The sequence below is a fragment of the Gossypium hirsutum genome, chromosome D12 (genome assembly GCF_007990345.1).
Source record: "Gossypium hirsutum isolate 1008001.06 chromosome D12, Gossypium_hirsutum_v2.1, whole genome shotgun sequence".
Classification (NCBI taxonomy): domain Eukaryota; kingdom Viridiplantae; phylum Streptophyta; class Magnoliopsida; order Malvales; family Malvaceae; genus Gossypium; species Gossypium hirsutum.
In genome coordinates, this window is record NC_053448.1 from 42,112,262 (window position 1) to 42,126,264 (window position 14,003).

Consider the following 14,003-nt stretch of genomic DNA (forward strand, 5'->3'; position numbering starts at 1 on the left):
ATTAAAAAATTATTTTAAAAATAAAAAAATAAAAAAAATTTATTTTAAAAGTATTTTAAAATTAAAAAATAAAAATAAAAAAATATATTTATTATATTCAGGCCGGGCCGGGCCGGGCTCGGGCTAAAAAATTGGTGCCTGAGGCCCGGCCCGTTTTTTAAACGGGCCTCGTTTTTTTGTCCAAGCCCATATTTCGGGCCTATATTTTTACCCGAACCTTCCCATATTTCGGGTGGGTCGTCGGCCCGGCCCATGAACAGGTCTACACTTAACATAAGAAAACGAAAAATAAAAAGGTTTATCTATGATTCCTGTCCCACTACTCTTAATATATTTGAAATTCAATTTTAGATTTTAATTCAATCGTGGAATCAAGGATTATTTTTCCGGATTAATATTAAAAATAATTAATTACTGAAATAATATAAATTTTTTACTTAAATCATATGAACTGTGCATGGAAACCCCAAATCGATATGATGGTTAACAATTTATAGTAGTAACAGTTGCACTAATTGCATCAGAAATAGATATGGGGAATCTTCAAAACCCCAAATTCAGCAACCGATATGCTGATTTTGGGTTCTCATGGCTAGCAATTCGGTGTAGATGTAGCAAAGAATTTTTGTTGCCTAAGAAGGCCAAATTGACAATCGACATGCCAATTTGGGCTTTTGAGACAGTAAAATTCTTTACTCCCTTACCGTCCAACATGACTAAAGGTCGAGAATCCCGGACCTACCACAAGCAGAGGTGTTTAAAAACCCCAATTCTTTGGGAAGTCAATGCTTGTTAAGCTTTGACGTGAAAAACAATTTGTTAGCTAAAAGAAGAAAAAAGTCTATTTGTTAAGGGAGTTAAAAAAAACTATTTGTCAATAGAGTTAGCAAATTTGTTTAAAGATAGTTTTGCTTAGAGGAGGAGGATTAATATTTTGAGGTGTTGAAAACCAACCAACAATATTTGGTAATAATAAAATTTTAATTATGCATGTTGAGTAATTTTCTGTGTGTCTCATTAAAAGAAACATTTGGGTATTTATACATATTATCACTATTCATAATTTGACTCAACTGTTCATGACTTAACCCCACTATTCATAAGACTAACACTTTGAGCAGGCCTCGTGCATGTTAGACATGTGTATCGTTCCAAGTCGCATGTTGGAGTCCGCAGTTCCCTCCATGCGAACTCTTTGGGTGTATGTGAGTTGGGACCGCAAACTCCCTTTGACTACTGCGAGTTAATACCGCGAGCTCTATTCAACTCCTGCGAGCCGCTATTGCAAGCTCCCCTAACTCCTGAAGCATATCTGGGTCTTGGGTCGGTGACTATTTCTGTATGACAATCTAGTCCCCCCTAGTGGGCCTAAGGAGGGTTATAAAGTGGCGCTCCTTAGGGCCATCACTTCGTGTTTATTACAGCCTATAGAATACGCAACGTCTATTGTGACCTTATGTCAACTTCGCCACGTGTAGGGACGGATTGTGCTTGTGTGTATCTGACCATTGGTGTCCTTCATTTATTTGAACCGTCAGAATGTGGAGGGAAGAGGCTTCTTTAAAAGGGGGTTTTCTGAAACCCTAAAACTCACGCTCTTAAATTTTTTGTAACTGGAACCAGTCGAAGCTTTTCCTCAAGGTAAATCTTAGTTACTTCTCGTTTTAGGTTTTAAATTTCCTCTATTCTTTTCTTCTTCTTTTTGCGTCGAAAACATATCGAGAATGAGAGGAACTCATGGTCAATTAGTTCCGCGTTGCCCACCATGGGAGCGTGCTTCCAAAACCCTTGTCAAAGTTAACTTTGTCCCATGCACTACAAAATACGAAGATACGTATTAGGCCTTACATGCGCGAGGAATCGAGATTCCCAATTTTGCCTACAAATTCTCTATTCTTGAGAATTTGCACAGGCTCAGTGACACCAACGATTGCAGTTTCTTGTTCTCCCTCCACGCCTTGGAAGTTGGGTTTCACTTACCTTTGAACTTGCTCTTCTGTCATCTCCTTGATGATTACCAGATTGCCCCTAGTCAACTTTGTGGATTTTCGTGGTGGATCGCGATGGCTTACTTTATTGACTATTGCCATTGTAATGAAATACCACAGCTCATAGTTTTCCAGAGTTTGTATCTATTAAAGGCCCAAAACTGAGTGAATTCAGTGGGTTTTCATTACTTCTCTCTTCGCGAAAAAGGTCCAACCATAATTGCGAACGGATGTCCCAACCTTTAGTTGAACTGGGGGAAGTATATCAGTGTGAAATGCAAGCTCGCAGATGGGTTTGGATTTCCTACAAAATGGTTCGCTCCGAGTGGGGATGTGTGCTCCTTCCAACGAACTATTAGGACAGATGGAGGTGAGGCCCAGTTGAGAAGGCTCCACGTTGGCAGTTCCTTAGTTATTAAAGATGTCATAACCGTAAGAAATGTTTTCTTATATTGTTTGGAGGGTTATAACCCCAATGGATATAAATGAGGTGACAGTAGAGAAGTTGCTAAGGCGTTAGGTGCGGTCTCTGAAGGCCGATAATGGCAGCACATGTTCTATGGTGACGACAACCATTTGGGCCAAATTTATAAAGAAATATATTCAATTTTCATATTCAACAGATTCATAATGATTAATTAACTTCCACTTTTGAACTTCAATTATTTATAATTAATTAAATAATAATTTAAAAATTTTAAATTAATTCTCAAGTCATTTCTATACTTAGTGAGAAAACACATTCATTTGTGAATGCAACTCATTTCTCTAACTTCATCATTTCCATTCATTTCTATTCATTTGGTTTTACATGCAATTCAATTCTAGTTTCAATAAACTACCGGAATGACCAATTAAACATATATAATTAGGATTCAAATAATTTATAATTAAGTTTCAATTTTTTACCTATTAATTATAAACTTATTTAGTCACAAAGTCATTCCACTATAGAACCCTGATTGAAGTCTCTTTAATTACATATCATTATGAAACTTACTTAATAAGTGCTCGTCCAATGACCTAGTCATAATTGTGTTACCCTCATAGGATATCTTTAAAACTCTTTTAAATAACTTGGTTCTCTCAATATGATCCGATTTTAACTCATGGTAACCATTAAATTTTTTCCATGAAAAGTCAATTACTATCAAATAATAATCAAGTTATTTATCACAAAGACAAATGAATCGTAACCATATTTACTTTTCACCTATCATATAATGTCGATGAGTGGATATTATTTACCTATTAGTTGGGCTATGAATTTCACTATTGTAAATTATGCTACATATTGTAAAAGTCATATACCCACCGTGTCGAAACTATTTTTTTGTAAAAGGGGTCGACTTTGATTTTGAAAATGAAAACGAACATGGGAGTCACCACCAATCCCTTTTTGACGAGGTAGGATAGGGTCACCTTGAAAAATGGTTATTTTTAATAAACGGTTTGATTTATTAAAACAACGATTTTGGTCCACGAAATTCAGAAAGACGGGTTCGGGAGTCGGCTATGCAGGAGGAAGGATTAGCACCCTCGTAATGCCCAAAATTGGTACCTAGTTAATTACTTCGTGTTTTTTTAGTGCCGAGAATTAAAAATCTTGAAGAGATTTAAAATAAGATCCTTTGTTAAAATATTGAAAATTTTTCAAGAAAGGGGACATATTCCACGTTAATCGAGAAAGAGAATTACGTCCCGTAAGTTAGGACACAATGTCTTAAATTCCCGATACGAGAATAAATGCCGAAAAATTTACTTATTTGAAAGATATTCGATTATCTCGGTTTTAGAAAGAAATCATATTCCGTAAGTTAGAACACGATTTTTTTGATTCCCGAGATTATTTAAAATTAGTTTTTTTAAAAATGTTCATTTATTTGGATTTATCAAGAAAATCAAAACCCTATAAGTTAGGGTACGACCTTTCGAATCTCAAAATACGAAGTATTACTTATTTTAAAATCATAATTTATGTATCGAGTAAAATTAATGTATCACAAATTTGTTGTGAAAATAAATCACGATGATAATATGCGTAACAACATAAATGCGTTAAAAAACAGCAGGAAAGACGATAATGAATTAACAAAACAAACAAGCTGATTACAGATAAAAGAAAGATAACAAACAAACTAAAAAAAAAAACAGTAAACAACCTAATGAATAAATGGGATATACAAGGGTTTTAAAAATAATAATACTAATAATAATGAGAATAATATGAATGATAATAAAAATAATGAATAATCTAACGTTTGTAATCATATAAAAGAATTTGAATAAATAAATATAATATGATAAAATAGGATAAATGTATTTAAAATATTAGGTAAATAAATGTAAAAAGAAATATAATAGAAATAATAATGCAAAATTAATTAATTTAATAATATGATAACAATAACAAGTAAATAAATAAAAAGGAAAATAATAATAGTAATAATAATATTAAATTAATTAATTTAATAATAAAATAGCAAAAATAAAAAAGGGGGCTAAATTGAGTTTGAAAACAGAAGTTTGGGGCAAATCAGAAATAAATAAAAGGACAAGGACCAAGTAGAATGTGCGAATAACAAGGAGGGACCAAAATGGGCAATAATCCCCACCTTCCAAAACGCACAGCTTCAAGGTGGACCAATTTAAAAGCTAAAATAAATCATAGGGCAAAAATTAAAAATGAAAGAAACTTAGGGTCTGTTTGATTGCCATTAAAATGTTTTCCGTAAAATAATTTCTAGAAAATGTTTTACTTTTCTGTAAAATGATTTACTGGAAAATATTTTCTGGTGTTTGATTGAATCTGTGTAAAATATTTTCTGCTGTTTAGTAGATTTCCTAAAAATATTTTCCGAAAAAGTTGTTTTTACATATATTAATATATATTAATAATTTTTTATATTTTAAATTGTTTTTACATATATTGCAATGATTTATTTATAATAATACTCAATTATTAAGCTACAATATTAATCGTTAAATTGAAAAAAACTAATATCAAATAAATTATTTGTAATTGTGTTAAAAAACAAGTATTGAATAATTATAAATTGCTTTGAAACCACAATGAGTACTAGAAATTAATAATATTATCCAAATACATAATTAGTAGTACTAAAAGTGAACACTATATCCTTCTCACAGCTAAAATAAAATGGTTTCAGTGTAAGGGTTTCTGCTTCTAACTCATTCAACCTTCTTGCTGGATTTGTCATCACTACCATCTTCAGACGTAACCGCAGTCTTCAACTCGTCAAACTCCAATAGCTGCACATCAAGTTAGCTCCTATTAACCATATTATAATCCAAATACAAATACAGACCATAATCATTTCATTGATTATATTCAAAGCTGAATAGTGAAATTTATCATATACCATAACCAAACTATAATCATTATTTAGGAACACAATTAATCCAACATTCTCCAGGTTTTTGTTTGTGTCAAGCATAAGGTCCTCCTGTACCTCCATGGGAATTGAGTCCATTTTCTTACTTTTTACAAAGACTTGGACATGGTTCATTTCATAAGCATTAAACCCGATTCTCAAATGCAAAATCCTACTTGTTGCTAGTCCTTGGAAAACGGGACAATGTAACAAACAAATTTTAACAAGGATCCATCTCCTATATAGAATTTTATGTAAAAAGCCAATCGCAAAAGAAATTGAATTAAAAATTCCAAGCCAAGCAAATAATGCTAGAGAGAATCAAACAAGGGTGGAGAACAAACCGGTTTGACATCTCCATTCCATACACAGTGAGCAGCCAAGAATCCAATAACAGTCGATACAATATACAAAAGTTCAGGCTGAAAGCACAATATATGCAGAAGATTATCCAAATGATAAACCTTTCACCCAATTGACATAATATTAAACCAAGGAAAAGGTTTCATCAAAAAACTAAAAGATGAGATAACAGAAGCTTTACTTTGAATTTTACTTTTGTTTCGATTAAATTTTTTGACATGAAGAGACTATGAATCGTGAACATTATTATTGTGAGGTGTTTGATTTAAACATGAATGAGTATTTAATTGTTAGCCCCTGGATCTGCATAGCTCATCCTAGATGTAGTGCTCTAGTAATTTTTCTTATTGCTGGTAATTGACTAAATTCTTGGGGGTTGGGTTTCTTTTTCCTCGTTACTCTTTGGTTGTTTTGGTGAGTGATGAAAAAGAATCAGTTGGGACCGGTTAGAAAAGGTGGGATTCAGTGACTGGAAGTAAACCAGTTCAACTGATAAAAGATTCATTATGACAGGAAGTAACAACGTTGTTTCTGATTTTTGTTTTTTTTCTTCTAGTTCTACGCATTTTCAGACATCTCTTGTACAAGTAAACTTCATAAATAGAGAAAGAATCAAGACACCTTCAGACGAATAACAAGTACACAATTTAACACCGAAACAAATTGAAGCAAATTAGTAATTTACAGAAACAAATACCATTATGCACCATTATATCTACAGTAGTTAATCAATATTCATGAATATCCAATATGCATTAACATTTCATCGGTTTTTTCTTTCTTTCTAAAAGGGTTGCTATTCCAGTTGGCAAGAAATAGAGCAGTAACCATGTCAATAGAATTGATATTTCTCTCTTGCTTTCGGACTAACTGTAAGGAGCAACCAATAAGAAATCCCTACAGGCTTGATTCCTCACCTAGGCTCCATATTTGCCACTTAAATGTTTGTTTGGGTAATTTTCAAGCAGTATTTCCCATACCAATTTCAAGCAGTATTTCCCATCTCATGTCTTCAAGTTCTCTTTTAGAAACAGATGAACTGATCTAAAAATCAAGAAAAAAATAGAACCAGACCCGATCTAGAAATCAAATCAGTGAAAATTAATAGAAAAAATACCTGTTGATGACAGAGATGAAGGTTTCTTCAAAATAGAAGTAAGGCTGACGGTCGACGGAGATGACGGATGGAGATGGTGAGGGGAGGTGATGAACGAAGATGAAGATGTGGAAGAAAATTTGCTTAGAAGAGAAAAGGAAAAGGAAAATGTCTTACGGTAGAGAAATGGGTAAGACAATTTCCAAAAAAAAAAGCTTTGGATTTTACCCGTGTTTGTAAAATGTTTTCCTATTGGAATTCATTTTACACAAAACAAACACCGGAAATTTCAGAAAATGTTTTCCGAAAAACATTTTACATCAATCAAACAGACCGGTAATTAAAAACAATAAAAAAGCAGAAGGGCTAAAGGCGCAATTAGCCCTTCCATTAAAAAACAAGTGAATCCTAGGGGTTAATGGGTCGGGTAATCGGGTCGTCCCAAAACGACGTCGTTTTGGGGGACCTATATAAGTTAATTTTTTTGACAAAAAAATCATTTAGCCCTTGTTTTCAAAAAAAATGGAAAATCTCTCCATTCTCCCTCTGGCCGAAGCACATAATCCAGCGAAAGAAGACTGCCATGGCTTTGCCGCGCCTCCGCCGTGGACGGTGGTCGGATGCCCCAGGTAAAGTTTCCGTCCCCTTTTTATAATATATTTGATATATATATAGTTTTTTAAAACAAAAGGAAAATAGAAATTTTTGAATATAAACAGTTTCAAAAACAGGAAAATAAAGAAAATAAAAATGACATTTGCACATTTCTAACTTTGTTTTTTCTTCAATCTACTTTGTTGCTTTTTGTTGTTTGTACACTTGAATCTGTTTTTGTTGTATTCAAGAAAAAATTTCGGGGACAAAACTACAATGGTTTTTCATGGCTTATATAGCTATTTTACAAAGTTTTAATCTATTTTTGTATATTTGCTGTCTGTTTTGCTTTTAGTCTTTGCAGGTGGCGGTCCAAGTGGAGGGCGGTGCTGACAGAGGTGGTAGAGGCGGTGGCAGACCTAGGGAAGTTAGGGGCGGCACGGGCTAGGGTTTTCTTTTTGTTTTTCTGTTTTTAGGGTATTGGGCTAATTGGGCTTGAATTGGGAAATTTTGGTTTTGGGCCTGTCTAGTTTTTGTTGGGTCTGTAATTGGTTTAGTTTGGATTGTAATGGGGTTGTATTGGGTTTTATTCTTTATAGGCCCCAGGCAGAATTAGCCCACAATAGCTGCCCCTCTTTGTTTATTTTCGTGTAACGGGAATGGAGCAAAGACTTTTGAAGGGCTAATTTTGCCTGGTCTTGCCGAGTCTTGACTTCTTTAGGTGCTTCTCTTCTTCAAGTAGCCTCATTCTAACCCACTGTATCTTCAGGGGTATAGGAATTATCGCTTCGATCCACTCCACTGCAACTTTAGGGAGATAAGACTTGTAGCTTCGATCCATTCCACTGTAACTTCAGGGAGATAAGACTTATAGCTTCAATTTGCTCCGCTGCAACTTCAAGGAGATAAGGTTTGTGTCTTCTATCTGTTTCACTACGAACTCAGAGAGATAAAGTGTGAAGCTTTAATCTGCTCTGCTGCAACTTGAAAAAGATAAGATTTGTTATTTTTAACCTGCTCCACTGCAATTTTAGGGAGATAAGGTTTGCGGCTTTAATTTGCTCCACTGCAACTTCAAGGAGATAAGATTTGTAGCTTATCTTCAATCTACTCCACTGCAATTTCAAGGAGATAAGATTTGTTTTTTTTAACTTTCTCCACTACAACTTCAAAGAGATAAGGTTTATAGCTTTAATCTACTTTATTGCAACTTCAGAGAGATAAGATTTGCTATCTCTTATCTACTCTACTGCAACTTTAGGGATATAAGATTTGTTTATTTTTAACCTGCTCCACTGCAACTTCAAGAAGATAAGATTTATAGCTTTAATCTGCTCTATTACAACTTCAGAGAGATAAGATTTGCTATCTCTGATCTACTCCACTAAAGCTTCAGGGAGATAAGATCTATAACTTCAACCTGCCCCACTACAACTTCAGGGAGACAATATTTGTAACCTTCAGTCTGTTCCACTACAACTTTAAGGAGATAAGACTTGTAACTTCAACCTGTTCCACTGTAAATTTAGGAAGATACGGTTTATAGCTTTAATATGCTCTACTGCAACTTCAGAGAAATAAGATTTGCTATCTTCAATCTACTCTACTGCAACTTCAGAAAGATAAGATCTATAACTTCAATCTGCTCCACTGCAACTTTAGGTAGATAAGATTTGTAATTTGTAGCTTTAATCTATTCTACTGCAAATTTAGGGAAATAAGATTCACTATCTTCAGTCTGTTCCACTGCAACTTTAGGGTGATAAGACTTGTAACTTCAAACAGCTCCACTACAACTTCAGGGGTATGGGTAACTTCATTGATCTGTTATACCATTCTCTGGGTAACATGACCTGTAAAATTCATTTCATTGGTCTATTTCGTAGCAAATGATTACGATGTTATGATCAGAATGAATCAAATGCTCCTAACTAGATGTGTATGCATGATGAATGCAGAATGTCATTTTTCGAGGATGATCCCCTTTTAATGCTTAGGTTGACATTGCTCGTTGTTCATCGAGGTTTTATCACTGACGTATTACGCTGCATTCTTGCTCGGCTGGTATCTTTGACAAGAAACCGAAAAAAATAATCACAATTTGGGCTATTTTTCCTCACATGTTTCCAACTCTTAAATTTGGTTAGTCTTGACCAATGGTCCTATTTTAGTTCTTGTACTATTTAGGAAACTTTTCAGAGCAATATGCAAAACCCTTTTATGAAAGTATTATTAGCCCATTAATCGTTATTTCAACGCAAAATGCTTGAAAAAGATCATAATGATGGACAAAACTGAAATTTATCAGGAACAGAATTTGAGAATAATAAATTAATCAAAGAAAACAAACATTGTTGAAATACAAAATGAGTAAGAAGAAATAGGTGCCCCAAATATCGCAGCATGAGCTTCTCTGCTCGAATTTCTTGAGGATCATTTTGAGTTCAACATGTGTTTAGAGAATTTAGAGTACTTTGTTGATGCCCCAAGATGTAGCATCTCTCCTTCTTGTTAATTCGGAGAAAGCAAGACTACCGCGTGCCTCATCTTTGATCAAAATTTGAATTGTCCTTTCACGGGTTTTTAATTCAAAACCCCTTTGGTCTTAAAGCGCTCTTTTACAAGTTTTCGCCTTGGCCTCTTCCTTTTTTTATTTTAGGTGAAGTACTTCTTGACTGAGTGCAAATTCATTAGATTAGGTAGGTTCTTGCCATCCATCTTGGTCAATATCAATGCTCCTCCAGGAAAGGCCTTCTTTACCATATAAGGTCCTTCCCAATTTGGCATCCATTTTCCTCTGAAGTCCTTTTGTATGGGAAGGATCTTCTTCAATAGGGCGAACCTTTTTGTTTTAAGCTCGCATCACTCGTTTTTGGTACATTTGACCATGATGGATAGCTTTCAACCTCTTCTTTTCAATAAAATTTAACTGATCATATCGGGATTGAACCCATTCTGCTTCATCCAACTTCAGCTCCAACAAGACTCGAAGGGAAGGAATCTCAACTTCGATGGGTAAAACTGCTTCCATTCCATAAACCAAGGAGAAAGGAGTTGCCTCGGTAGAGGTCCTAACTGATGTTCGATAAGCATGAAGAGCAAATGTTAACTTCTCATGCCAATCTCTATAAGTCTCAGTCATTTTTCCTACAATCATCTTGATATTCTTATTAGTTGCCTCAACTGCACCATTCATTTTTAGGCGATATGGTGATGAGTTGTGGTGTTTAATTTTGAACTGGCTGCAGACTTTTGCTATCGTACTATTGTTTAAATTCAATGCATTGTCTGATATGATCCTTTCTGGCATTCCATACCGACATATGATCTCCTTCTTTAAGAACTTGCTGACTACCAACATTGTGACATTGACGTATGAAGCAGCCTCTACCTACTTGGTGACGTAATCAATGACCACAAAGATGAATTGATACCCGTTAAAAGCTTTTGGCAAGATCGGCCCAATGACATCCATGCCCTACATAGAGAAAGGTCATAGAGAAGTCATAATATGAAGAGATGAATGAGGCACATGAATCTTGTCCCCATAAATTTGGAACTTATGGCACTTCTTAGCATAACTGATGCAATCCCCTTCCATTGTGGACCAATAATACCTGAATCTCATGATTTTCCTGGCCATCGTAAACCATTTAGCATGTGTTCCGCAGACACTCTCATAGACTTCCTCTAAGATTTTCTTAGCCTCGACAGCGTCTACACGTCTTAGTAGCACCTGATCCTTTCTTCTTTTGTATAGGATCTCCCCGTCTAAGACGTAATCACTGGCTAGCCTTCTCAATGTTGTTTTATCATTCTCAGCTGCTTGGTCAGGATATTCATGATTTTTTACATACCGCAATATGTCATGGTACCAAAGGTGATCGTCACTTTCTTCTTCGATGTTGTGACAACGAACAGGAGCCTCATAAATACTTATCTAGATAGGTTTCACATCCTCTTGTTTGTTCACCTTGACCATGGAAGCTAAAGTTGCTAAGGTGTCAGACATCTGATTTTCTTCTCGTGGGAGGTAGCAAAAGGTGATATCATCAAACTTTTTAATTAATTCAAGGACCAACTTTCGATAATCGATCAACTTGGGATCCCTTATCTCCCATTCACCTTTAAGTTGATAGATCACTAGCGCAAAGTCCCTATATACCTCCAGTATTTTAATATTATGTTCTATGGTTGCATGGATACACATGATGCATGCTCTGTATTCTGCCATGTTATTTGTGTAATCAAAATCCAATTTACTAGTAAAGGGATAATGATCTCTATTTGGGGATACCAAGACTGCCCCAATTCCATTACCCATAGTGTTTGAGGCTCCGTCAAAGTTTAGTTTCCAAGGATGCCTTTCTTGAGAGTCTTCTTCAGTGGTGGCAACATACATTAGATCTTCGTTTGGGAAATCAAAGTTTAAGAGCTCGTAATCCTCTAAAGCTCTACTGGCTAGAAAATTTGCTATTGCACTCCCTTTTACAGCTTTCTGATTCACATAGACTATCTCAAATTTGAAAAGTAGAATTTGCTATCAAACCATCCTTCCATTCAAAGCAGTCTACTCCATCATGTACTTTAGAGGGTCCGGTTCCGAAATGAGCCAAGTTGTGTGGTACAACATGAACTGTCTCAATCTTCGAGTTGTCCAGATTAAGGCACAACACAAATTTTCAATCGGCGAGTACCTTGTCTCATATTCAGTGAACTTCTTACTGTGGTAGTATATCGCCCTTTCTTTCCTTCTAGACTCATTGTGTTGGCCAAGCACACATCTCATAGAATTCTCAAATACTACCAAATAAAGTATCAGTGGCTTATCTAGACTAGGTGGCGTCAACACTGGGGTATTAAACAAGTGTTGTTTAACCTTGTCCAAAGTTTTTTGGCATTCGTCATCTCATACACCTAGATTGTGTTTCTTGATAAGACGGAATATGGGGTCACATTTCTCAGTCAGTTGTGAAATGAACCGGGCAATGTAATTTAGTCTTCCAAGGAAACCTCGGACTTCTTTTTAAGTGTGCGACGGAGACAACTCCTGTATAACTTTGACTTTATCCGGGTCGATTTTGATCCCCTTCTCGCTGACTACAAAGCCTAGCAATTTTTCCAACCTAGTCCCAAAGGTACATTTTGCTGGATTGAGCTTTAGCTGGAATTCTCTCAATCTCAAGAACAATTTCCTCAAAACTTGTACATGCTTCTTTTCTGTTCAGGATTTGGCAATCATATCATCAACATAAACTTCGATTTCTTTGTGCATCATATCATGGAACAGTGTTACCATGGCTCTTTGATATGTCGCTCCCGCATTTTTCAGTCCAAATGACATTACTTTCTAGCAGAATGTTCCCCACATAGTTACAAATGTGGTCTTTTCCATGTCTTCATAGTGCATCTTTATCTAGTTGTATCCTAAGAAGCTATCCATGAAGAAGAACAGTGAGTAACCTGTCGTGTTATCCACTAAGGCGTCAATGTGAGGCAATGGGAAATTATCTTTTTGGCTGGCCTTGTTTAAACCTCTGTAGTCTACGCACATTCGTACTTTTCCATCTTTTTTAGGGACAATAACAATATTGGCTACCTATTCCGAGTATTTGACCACTTGTAAGAAACCAGTATCGAATTGCTTCTTGACTTCTTTTTTTATTTTCATCACAAAATTGGGTCTCATCCTTCGGAGCTTCTGTTGAACTAGCTTACACTCTTCTTTTATGGGGAGTCGGTGTACCACGATATCAATACTTAGACTAGGCATGTCTTGATACGACCATGTGAAGACATCTTTGAATTCTTAGAGTAACTCAATGAGGTCCCACTTTGTCTCTGTGGTAATGCAAGCTCCGATCTTCACTTCTTTCTTTTCTTGTCCATCTCTCAAGTTCACAATTTCTACTGACTCTTTGTGAGGTAGAATTTGTTTCTCCTCTTGTTCTACCATTCTTAACAAATCAGGAGATATGTTACAATCTCTATTATCTCCAAAGTCCTCAGGTTCCTCTAGACACATATCTAGCTCACAAGGAGATTTTGAGTCAGTAGCAACGTCGCTCATATCATTGATATCTAGAGACTCTAAATTAGCTTTAAAAACTACAGGAATCTCTTCTGTAGTTTAATTGTTCAGAACACTTCCTGGTACATAAGGGCGAATGCCCGATAAATTTCTTTCCAAAATTCTCTCTTTAGATATGATGTTGATGTTCAGATTTCTCACCATTTCTCCAGCAGTTTCCTTTCTTGTCATCTTCCGTTCAGGGTAAATAATTCCTCTTGACACAAATGTTCTAGACATATGGAGAAAGGTCATTGGTTCCCATTTTACCTCTGCCTCGCTTAATCGTGCTCTTCTCCTCTCTTGCTTCTTCTCTAACTCCTTCTTCCTTTGCTTCACATCTGGCTTATATCCCAAGCCAAAGCGATCCCGTTTGTCCGTCAAGATTGGTACATCGGCTCTTTCTTGGAGGTATTTCCCAAGTCCTCTTCCCGGTAACACTCCTTTTTCTACCGTTAGTTGTAGGCTCATCCTCGTAGCTTTGGATATTTTGGGTA

The 14,003-nt window shown here is 35.6% G+C and overlaps 1 long non-coding RNA gene across 1 annotated transcript; it reads right to left on the minus strand.

The window, feature by feature from the left end:
* Positions 1–5,029: 5,029 nt before the first annotated feature.
* Positions 5,030–7,133, minus strand: LOC107945878 (uncharacterized). The gene is made up of 3 exons (XR_001696766.2): positions 6,864–7,133; positions 5,728–5,805; positions 5,030–5,261 (listed from the first exon to the last, which is right to left on the minus strand). It is a non-coding gene; the product is annotated as an uncharacterized lncRNA (long non-coding RNA).
* Positions 7,134–14,003: the final 6,870 nt, after the last annotated feature.